The following is an 11504-nucleotide window of genomic DNA, read 5'->3' as shown; positions in this document are numbered from 1 at the left end:
CTAGTGAGGGGAAGAGAGGGAGAGAGATGTCTATGACTAGTGAGGGGAAGAGAGGGAGAGAGATGTCTATGACTAGTAAAGGGAAGAGAGGGAGAGAGATGTCTATGACTAGTGAGGGGAGAGAGGGAGAGAGATGTCTATGACTAGTGAGGGGGAGAGAGGGAGAGAGATGTCTATGACTAGTGAGGGGGAGAGAGGGAGAGAGATGTCTATGACTAGTAAAGGCAAGAGGGGGATATGAAACTACAACCTGATGTATTCCTACATATACCCCGTATATAAGTCAAGTGTTTATATACGGTTATATGTCTATGACTAGTGAGGGGAAGAGGGGGAGAGAGATGTCTGTGACTAGTAAAGGGAAGAGGGGGATATGAAACTACAACCTGATGTATTCCTACATATACAGTTATATGTCTACTGAGGTGTTTGTATAACTTTATTGATCTCAACCTGAATGCACAGCAATCCCAGGGTCCCTTTCTCACTCGTTTGTATTCCTTCCTCTGTTGCCCAGGGTTACCCAGCACACTCTTCCTCCTCTCACGCTCTTCCTCAATCACCCTCCCAAGTGTGCTTTTTTTTCTACTTACACTAGGAAAAGGAAAATGAAAAGAAGACATTGGAAAGCAATAATTTATGAGCAGGAATTATGTTATTTTTTAAAGCCATTCTTTATTGTTGTCCTACATGTTATTGTTCTTGAATATGGAAATACACAGGAAATAGTAATGATTTGATTGACTGAAATTTTCCCCAACTGATGTTTTTATTTTCTGGCCTTTTGATTGGCTCTTCCTGTTTTGTAGCCATCTCCATTGCTACTTCGTGATAGGTTGTTTTTGATGTATATTGATCAGGGCATCTTGTTCAGGACAGAAAGGTCTTGTTTAGAACTGACAAGATTCCTCATTCAATATGACACAGAATCATGCCATGATGTTTGGCCTGAAATTCAAGTCATCCTAATCATGTTCCAAACACATGACCCAATAATCAATTAAGCTGTAGATGTTGATTGTGAGTTTGGCAATAAATACACTTTTTCTTTTTTTGCAGTAGATTCAATCAAAGTTCATCCATATCGAGATAGTTTGACATTCATAAATATGATCTGAATCAAACATTTGTTTTCTGAAATCGATTGTGATGTTTAGTAAGTCACTATAACACTCTTCTACAGGGAATTAAGAATTCTGATTGGGCAACAGAGGGCTGTGAATTTTAAGGTTCTGAAATACTTGTTTTGTTATTGTGTAGGTCTTTCATTTTAAGTCTGATAATGTATACATGTCTGTGAGTGTAATTCACAGACTTGCCGAAACATGTGAATTGTATGTAAACCCATCATGTGTCAATAGTCACACGATGAAAATGGCAGTTTGATGACTGTTGTCTTGTTATTGTTTTAAACCACTTTGGTTGTTCCCTGTCCAGGTTTTTACAATGACGTGAGCTGCAGTTTATATAGCGCACACAGATACACAAATATAGGAATGTATATGAAATGTTAAACAAGAGAAAGTGAAGTGTTTGGTTTTTCTATTAAATTGTTATATTGTCAAGAAGTTGTGGGTAGATATTTGTTTATTTTAGGGTTCTGGGGGCTGTAACACTGGAACTGTTCCTTTTGAGAAATATGATGATTGTACAACGTCACTCCTATGTGTAGGCCTAGTCATCAGACCTGGGTTATAACACTTTCAGGTATTTCAATTACTTTTCAATACATTTCAAAACAAGTATTCAGATAACCTTTTATTTGAAAAAACAAGTAGTTTAATATGGGATTGTGTTTGAAGAACTCAAATACGCTGACTCAAATACACTCCCAGGTATTTAAATAGTATTTGAAAACACTTTCAAATACAATTTGGTCAACTACTTGGTTTTTTACAAATAAACGTTCAAATAAAAGTATTTGTTTTAGGTTGTGTATTTGGAAATACCAAAATACACAGAAAAAAAACATTTAAATAACATACTCAAATTCACATTTGAAATGAGGTCTGAGTCATATGCATAAAACCCATGACTTTGTCCTCAACAGTCTTTAGAATGTTCAGTATGTTCACATGGTCTCTACCTATATAGGAGAGGAACAGAGACAGTCCATAAATCCATCCATCCTCTGTCCATCTATAGAAACACAGATGGTTTCACCATGTAAGAGAGGAACAGAGACAGTCCATAAATCCATCCATCCTCTGTCCATCTATAGAAACACAGATGGTTTCACTACGTAAGAGAGGAACAGAGACAGTCCATAAATCCATCCATCCTCTGTCCATCCATAGAAACACAGATGGTTTCACTACGTAAGAGAGGAACAGAGACAGTCCATAAATCCATCCATCCTCTGTCCATCTATAGAAACACAGATGGTTTCACTACGTAAGAGAGGAACAGAGACAGTCCATAAATCCATCCATCCTCTGTCCATCCATAGAAACACAGATGGTTTCACTACGTAAGAGAGGAACAGAGACAGTCCATAAATCCATCCATCCTCTGTCCATCTATAGAAACACAGATGGTTTCACCATGTAAGAGAGGAACAGAGACAGTCCATAAATCCATCCATCCTCTGTCCATCTATAGAAACACAGATGGTTTCACTACGTAAGAGAGGAACAGAGACAGTCCATAAATCCATCCATCCTCTGTCCATCTATAGAAACACAGATGGTTTCACTACGTAAGAGAGGAACAGAGACAGTCCATAAATCCATCCATCCTCTGTCCATCCATAGAAACACAGATGGTTTCACTACGTAAGAGAGGAACAGAGACAGTCCATAAATCCATCCATCCTCTGTCCATCTATAGAAACACAGATGGTTTCACTACGTAAGAGAGGAACAGAGACAGTCCATAAATCCATCCATCCTCTGTCCATCTATAGAAACACAGATGGTTTCACTACGTAAGAGAGGAACAGAGACAGTCCATAAATCCATCCATCCTCTGTCCATCCATAGAAACACAGATGGTTTCACCATGTAAGAGAGGAACAGAGACAGTCCATAAATCCATCCATCCTCTGTCCATCTATAGAAACACAGATGGTTTCACCACGTAAGAGAGGAACAGAGAGAAGGATAGGAAACATACGTAGTGAAAGGTTGCTCTTTTTAGAATAAGCTTCTCTCTCATTCTCCCTCATCGTTTGGCTCATCATAGGCTAGTTGTTCCACAGACTCTGTCGTTAGATGTGTTTAGTACCAATGAACTAGATGGCTAAAAAACACCATCAGCGTCACCAACCATGGAGAGATACAGGGTGAACAGGCTTTTGTTCTAGCCCAGCACTAACATACACTAACTCATTCAGGTCTTGAAGAGCATGTAGTGACAAATCTTAGTCACACACAGGCACACATGCATCCTACATATGCTAGCCCCACCCATATTCCTCACTGGACAGTATTTTTAGCTGAAACCTGATCCCTTCAGCAACAGAGAATAAAGGCAACCCTGCAAAACCCCTGCCTTTAACTAGCTCCGTGGACACACACACTAACCCGTTCTGACATGCAGACATGCACACTGTGACGCAGACACGCAGCAGGACGTTACGTACACATGGGGACACACCCGTCTACAGTCCAGTAAGGAAAATAAAAGAATGAGACGTGTGAGCTGAGGGCTGAAGTTCTTCTCCACCAATCTGGAACAGAGTTCCATTACAGAGACACACTGCAGCAGACATTACGGATCCATAACCAGGTAATGTACAACTTCATGTATACCCATATCTCTGTGTGTTAGAGAGGGATACGTGTGTAAATAGTAGTGAGAGAGCTGTGTGTGAGAGAACTGTGTGTGAGTCAGACTCAAGCCCTTCCTGTGTGTGAATACCTTCCTCAGTGCAGACAGCCTGCCTGACTAATATGGCCAGATTAAATGTGCACGTGTAAACAATGGCCTGTTTTGGAACCCTGTTTGATTGTAGATGGGAGGAAGAGAGATCCTGTTCACATTATATATTTCATTTTGATTGAATAACCAATGGGTTGTAGAACAGTTGTAGAAGCTCTGAGTGTTAACGGGGTCAGAGAATGACAGGGAGCCGAGGATCAGATAGGGACGACCCCATTCAGTTCCAGTGCATATTTAAATGAGGGGGGGGGGGGCTACAAGCCACTTCACTCACTGAGCTATTTGTTTCTCTGCAGCTTCAAGACTTCTAAAGGATGAAGAACCTTAAACTTCTCATCCTCTCTCTCTCCATCTGCCTGTTGCTGGGCAACCTGGGGGTGAGTGGCTACAGTGATGTCGAACCCTGTCAACGGTCCCGATGCAATAACTGCCATGAAAAGTTCCTATACCGGCATGTGCGTCCAAATACCCCGCTAACGACGGACCGCAACGCGTGGGAGAAGTATCTACGTGAAAAAAATGACTGCTCAAGACCCACGCAGTCCTTCCTCCATCCCAAAGACCGGGAGAGGGTGGACGCGGTCTGCTCCAGCTCTGGGGGAAAGAGGTACCAGGGGAACCTGTGCATCAGCCAAAGCCCGTTCACATTTCTAACAGTGAGGAGTGAGACTGGGACCTGCGGTGTGTCCAGTGTGCGGGAAGAGACCAAGCATTTGATCCTGGCATGTGAGGTGCTGGAGAACAGGTGTGTGCCGGTCCACTTCGAGGGGAACCGCGAGGGGAGCAAGCCCGACAATAACGCTGCAGGATGTGGCAGCACGGAGAAAGGGAAGGGCTCAAGCTTCAAAGTATCAGGAATGTGGCTGGCATCTTCATTGATACTCATGTTTCTCTCACAACTCCTTTTCTGAACAGTTAATGGGGGGGCAGATAGTCAAACAATACATCAAAAGGAAGTTTGTTTTAAAGTGTCTGTCCTAAACTCTAAAAAGAAAATGTTCCTGGAGTATCCTTTAGGGGTTCTTCAAATGTAATGTGTGGGTGAACCGCTATGAATTCTTCAAAGAACCCCTTTTAATGGATCCTCAGAGAACCTTTTGAAGAACCTTTGGGGTACATTTTTTGAACGACCCCTCTCCCCTATTATTAATAAAGGTAATAACAAAAACAACAATAACACAATATTTTATTGTTCTCAGTGTTTATTATGATTGTAGTGGCAAAAGCAGAATAATAAAATCTAAATATGAGGTAAACTCCCAGCAGAGCCCCAAGTCCAGTGGAAGTCCAATGGAAGTATATCCTCTGGCGTGTTGATGTTATTGTGTTGATGTTCTCCGTATCCATAGCCAGAATGAGGCGTATTTCTGTCTGTAATAATGCCCTTTTGTGGGGAAAACTCATTCTGATTGGCTGGGCCTGACTCCCCAGTAGGAGGGCCTATTGCCCTCCCTGGCCCACCCATGGCTGCGCCCCTGCCCAGTCATGTGAAATCCATAGATTAGGCCTAATTTATTTATTTCAATTGACAGATTTCCTTAATTAACTGTAACTCAGCAAAATCTTTGAAATAGTTGCATGTTGCGTTTATATTTTTGTTCCGTATACTTCCATATATATTACCATTCATTGGTGAGTAGCCCAAACTGTTCTGAAGCTACAGACAGAAGTTGGCAGATCGGTGGTACCGACTTGCGGGGGTCGTAGAAAACTGAGAACAGCATCATGTTGGTGAGAGTCTCATCTTTCCATAGAGGGGTCGTATTAGTTTGTTGGCCAAACCGTTCGGACGCTACAGACGTTTTTGTGAGAAGAACGATTTCCGCCATGTCTCATGGTCTGACAAACAGTAGCTTGGTCACCTTCCACCACAGATGCGGAAGGACGCCGTTGGAAGGACGCCATGAGGTGAATTGAGACGCAGCCCATCCAAAAGGCTACATATCTCTAGCTTAAAGCTACAATATGTAACTTTTTGGGCAACCCAACCAAATTCACATAGAGATATGAGTTATAGATCTTATATAGATCAATAACTATATAGATCTCTATAGATCAAGTCTAAGAAGCTGTAGATCTGTTCTATGTGTGCTATTTTTGCGTCTTTTACTTTCAGTTTTGTACACAAGCAATATTTTTGGTTATTGAAAAAATATTTCACAGCAGTTTAGGTGGTACTATGATTCTCTACACAATGACTGCTTGTTTTGTCATAAAACACAGCAGTTTAGGTGGTACTATGATTCTCTACACAATGACTGCCTGTTTTGTCATAAAACACAGCAGTTTAGGTGGTACTATGATTCTCTACACAATGACTGCCTGTTTTGTCATAAAACACAGCAGTTTAGGTGGTACTATGATTCTCTACACAATGACTGCCTGTTTTGTCATAAAATTCTAATAGTTTACCTAATTTCAGTTTATCAACCAGGAAATGGCAGAGTGATTTCTTAATAGTACATCTTTAAACAGAGGGATTTTGATGGGGATTTTTAAAAATGATTCTAATTAGATTTCAGCGGGGGGCACAGACATCGACTCTAGGGGGTGTAGACTGCCATGTATTCAGGTCTGGTCCTGGGCTATAACGTTTCACTCACAACAGTTAAAAGACTGCCATGTATTCAGGTCTGGTCCTGGGCTATAACGTTTCACACACAACAGTTAAAAGACTGCCATGTATTCAGGTCTGGTCCTGGGCTATAACGTTTCACTCACAACAGTTAAAAGACTGCCATGTATTCAGGTCTGGTCCTGGGCTATAACGTTTCACTCACAACAGTTAAAAGACTGCCATGTATACAGGTCTGGTCCTGGGCTATAACGTTTCACTCACAACAGTTAAAAGACTGCCATGTATACAGGTCTGGTCCTGGGCTATGACGTTTCACTCACAACAGTTAAAAGACTGCCATGTTTTGTTCTCTCACGACATCTATTCTGAACAGTTGAAAGACTGGTCATTTGTTTTGTCATATGTATGTTATGGACGGTGTTGCCTGTTCCTGTGTGTCAGTCAGGGATCTGTCTACGGCTGTGGGCCCCAGCCTAATGTTGGCGTCAACATTTCATTACCTTGTACTTCATTTGAAAAAGTGTATTGTACCATGCTGAATATATGCACTATCAATAAAGGTTGATCTGGTAGAATGTTGAAGAGCAGCATCATCAGCCAGAATCATCAGCCAGCATCATCAGCCAGCACCATAGGCCTTAAAGCAGGGGTTAAACCACATGACCTCATCTGAGAGGTCACACACAAGCAGCACATTCCGAGTTGGCAGGCAAGTGCTTTACTATGAGCATGTAAACATGTAATACACCCCATCAGCCTACAACATGGATTGGCTTTTGTAGGCCTGCAAAAAAAAGGAGAAATAAAACAGATTTTTAGGAACTCAGTCGGGGTCTCAACTTACTATTGAGAGTTACAATAAATCAAATCAAATCAAATCAAATCAAATTTTATTTGTCACATACACATGGTTAGCAGATGTTAATGCGAGTGTAGCGAAATGCTTGTGCTTCTAGTTCCGACAATGCAGTAATAACGAGCAAGTAATCTAACTAACAATTCCAAAAAAAACTACTGTCATACACAGTGTAAGGGGATAAAGAATATGTACATAAGGATATATGAATGAGTGATGGTACAGAGCAGCATAGGCAAGATACAGTAGATGATATCGAGTACAGTATATACATATGAGATAAGTATGTAAACCAAGTGGCATAGTTAAAGTGGCTAGTGATACATGTATTACATAAGGATGCAGTCGATGATATAGAGTACAGTATCAACGTATGCATATGAGATGAACAATGTAGGGTAAGTAACATTATATAAGGTAGCATTGTTTAAAGTGGCTAGTGATATATTTACATCATTTCCCATCAATTCCCATGATTAAAGTGGCTGGAGTAGAGTCAGTGTCATTGACAGTGTGTTGGCAGTAGCCACTCAATGTTAGTGGTGGCTGTTTAACAGTCTGATGGTCTTGAGATAGAAGCTGTTTTTCAGTCTCTCGGTCCCAGCTTTGATGCACCTGTACTGACCTCGCCTTCTGGATGGCAGCGGGGTGAACAGGCAGTGGCTCGGGTGGTTGATGTCCTTGATGATCTTTATGGCCTTCCTGTAGCATCGGGTGGTGTAGGTGTCCTGGAGGGCAGGTAGTTTGCCCCCGGTGATGCGTTGTGCAGACCTCACTACCCTCTGGAGAGCCTTACGGTTGAGGGCGGTGCAGTTGCCATACCAGGCGGTGATACAGCCCGCCAGGATGCTCTCGATTGTGCATCTGTAGAAGTTTGTGAGTGCTTTTGGTGACAAGCCGAATTTCTTCAGCCTCCTGAGGTTGAAGAGGCGCTGCTGCGCCTTCCTCACGATGCTGTCTGTGTGAGTGGACCAATTCAGTTTGTCTGTGATGTGTATGCCGAGGAACTTAAAACTTGCTACCCTCTCCACTACTGTTCCATCGATGTGGATGGGGGTGTTCCCTCTGCTGTTTCCTGAAGTCCACAATCATCTCCTTAGTTTTGTTGACGTTGAGTGTGAGGTTATTTTCCTGACACCACACTCCGAGGGCCCTCACCTCCTCCCTGTAGGCCGTCTCGTCGTTGTTGGTAATCAAGCCTACCACTGTTGTGTCGTCCGCAAACTTGATGATTGAGTTGGAGGCGTGCATGGCCACGCAGTCGTGGGTGAACAGGGAGTACAGGAGAGGGCTCAGAACGCACCCTTGTGGGGCCCCAGTGTTGAGGATCAGCGGGGAGGAGATGTTGTTGCCTACCCTCACCACCTGGGGGCGGCCCGTCAGGAAGTCCAGTACCCAGTTGCACAGGGCGGGGTCGAGACCCAGGGTCTCGAGCTTGATGACGAGCTTGGAGGGTACTATGGTGTTGAATGCCGAGCTGTAGTCGATGAACAGCATTCTCACATAGGTATTCCTCTTGTCCAGATGGGTTAGGGCAGTGTGCAGTGTGGTTGAGATTGCATCGTCTGTGGACCTATTTGGGCGGTAAGCAAATTGGAGTGGGTCAAGGGTGTCAGGTAGGGTGGAGGTGATATGGTCCTTGACTAGTCTCTCAAAGCACTTCATGATGACGGATGTGAGTGCTACGGGGCGGTAGTCGTTTAGCTCAGTTACCTTAGCTTTCTTGGGAACAGGAACAATGGTGGCCCTCTTGAAGCATGTGGGAACAGCAGACTGGTATAGGGATTGATTGAATATGTCCGTAAACACACCGGCCAGCTGGTCTGCGCATGCTCTGAGGGTGCGGCTGGGGATGCCGTCTGGGCCTGCAGCCTTGCGAGGGTTAACACGTTTAAATGTCTTACTCACTTCGGCTGCAGTGAAGGAGAGATCGCATGTTTCCGTTGCAGGCCGTGTCAGTGGCACTGTATTGTCCTCAAAGCGGGCAAAAAAGTTATTTAGTCTGCCTGGGAGCAAGACATCCTGGTCCGTGACTGGGCTGGGTTTCTTCCTGTAGTCCGTGATTGACTGTAGACCCTGCCACATACCTCTTGTGTCTGAGCCGTTGAATTGAGATTCTACTTTGTCTCTGTACTGGCGCTTAGCTTGTTTGATAGCCTTGCGGAGGGAATAGCTGCACTGTTTGTATTCAGTCATGTTACCAGACACCTTGCCCTGATTAAAAGCAGTGGTTCGTGCCTTCAGTTTCACACGAATGCTGCCATCAATCCACGGTTTCTGGTTAGGGAATGTTTTAATCGTTGCTATGGGAACGACATCTTCAACGCACGTTCTAATGAACTCGCACACCGTATCAGCGTATTCGTCAATGTTGTTGTCTGACGCAATACGAAACATCTCCCAGTCCACGTGATGGAAGCAGTCTTGGAGTGTGGAGTCAGCTTGGTCGGACCAGCGTTGGACAGACCTCAGTGTGGGAGCTTCTTGTTTTAGTTTCTGTCTGTAGGCAGGGCGCAACAAAATGGAGTCGTGGTCAGCTTTTCCGAAAGGGGGGCGGGGCAGGGCCTTATATGCGTCGCGGAAGTTAGAGTAACAATGATCCAGGGTCTTTCCACCCCTGGTTGCGCAATCGATATGCTGATAAAATTTAGGGAGTCTTGTTTTCAGATTAGCCTTGTTAAAATCCCCAGCTACAATGAATGCAGCCTCCGGATAAATCGTTTCCAGTTTGCAGAGAGTTAAATAAAGTTAAATAAAGTTAGTAGAATAGACAAGGTGCAATTTTGAACTCTGATTGTGCAACAGTAGTTTTTCTCTTGTTATGTCAGTCAATGACATTCACTCAATTAGCCATGTCTGCTAACATTTTTTAGATTGGTAAGTTAGTCTAGTGTCCAGCTATCTAAACTTGTAGTAATCATGGACCGGGGGGCCCTATTGATTATGTTAGTCACTCTCACTTAGATATCATATTAAAAACTGCAAACATTTCTCTTCACCCTATTGCAAAATGTGTAGAATTGCAGAATATGTAGTCTAAAACTTCCATCACAAGGATAGGAGCACGTAAGGATGCATTGTGAAAGTATCAGAGCAGTGCCGTGGTCAGGAAGAACTTAGTACTGAGATGGAATGTGGGCATTCTTCAGTGTTTCTATAGGGTGGACAGCATTCACTTTTAGCCTAGTTCTGCTCAATGGGCAATTGAACAGGAATAGAATGTGAAAGAGGAAGTTTGTTTGTGGTTTAGACAATTCTGAACTATTGGGCTATTCAGGGCTCCACTGTGACCCCTTTCCTTGTTCTATAGGCCACTCAGGTCCAGCTTCTCTATCACACATGCACTGTGTGAGGGACGTCTAGAAATAGAGGGCCATATGTGGAGCTCTCCTGGTGAAACTTGTTCTGCATGCACACACAAACACAGACACACGCAGGTACACCAGTGGAGGCTGGTGGGAGGAGCTATAGGAGGGTGGGCTCAGTATGATGGCTGGAATGGAATAAATGGAACGGTATCAAACACATCTCATGTATGGAAACCACACATTTGACTCTATTCCATTTATTCCATTCTAGCCTTTACAATGAGCCCGTCCTCCAATAGCTCCTCCCACCAGCCTCCACTGACGTGCACACTATGTAACTGAACTCACATACACGGCCGGTTCCAGGGAACTCACATACACGACTGGTTCCAGGGATAAGCGACATAAACTCACATACACAGCTGGTTCCAGGGATAAGCGACATAAACTCACATACACAGCTGGTTCTAGGCATAAGCGATATAAACTCACATACACGGCTGGTTCTAGGGATAAGCGATATAAACTCACATACACAGCTGGTTCCAGGGATAAGCGACATAAACTCACATACACAGCTGGTTCCAGGGATAAGCGATATAAACTCACATACACAGCTGGTTCTAGGCATAAGCGATATAAACTCACATACACAGCTGGTTCTAGGCATAAGCGATATAAACTCACATACACAGCTGGTTCCAGGCATAAGCAATATAAACTCACATACACAGCTGGTTCCAGGCATAAGCAACATAAACTCACATAACAGCTGGTTCCAGGGATAAGCAACATAAACTCACATACACAGCTGGTTCCAGGGATAAGCGACATAAACTCACATACACAGCTGGTTCCAGGCATAAGCAACATAAACTCA

At 43.5% G+C, this 11504-nt stretch overlaps 1 long non-coding RNA gene across 1 annotated transcript; it reads left to right on the top strand.

The window, feature by feature from the left end:
• Positions 1-3405: 3405 nt before the first annotated feature.
• On the top strand, positions 3406-6717 carry LOC121841172. Its single transcript, XR_006080174.1, has 2 exons — positions 3406-3729; positions 4179-6717. It is a non-coding gene; the product is annotated as an uncharacterized LOC121841172 (long non-coding RNA).
• The last annotated feature ends 4787 nt before the right edge of the window (positions 6718-11504 follow it).

The sequence above is a fragment of the Oncorhynchus tshawytscha genome, linkage group LG03, assembly GCF_018296145.1.
Source record: "Oncorhynchus tshawytscha isolate Ot180627B linkage group LG03, Otsh_v2.0, whole genome shotgun sequence".
NCBI classification, from domain to species: Eukaryota; Metazoa; Chordata; class Actinopteri; order Salmoniformes; family Salmonidae; genus Oncorhynchus; species Oncorhynchus tshawytscha.
This window is presented reverse-complemented; position numbering and strand designations above follow the sequence as displayed.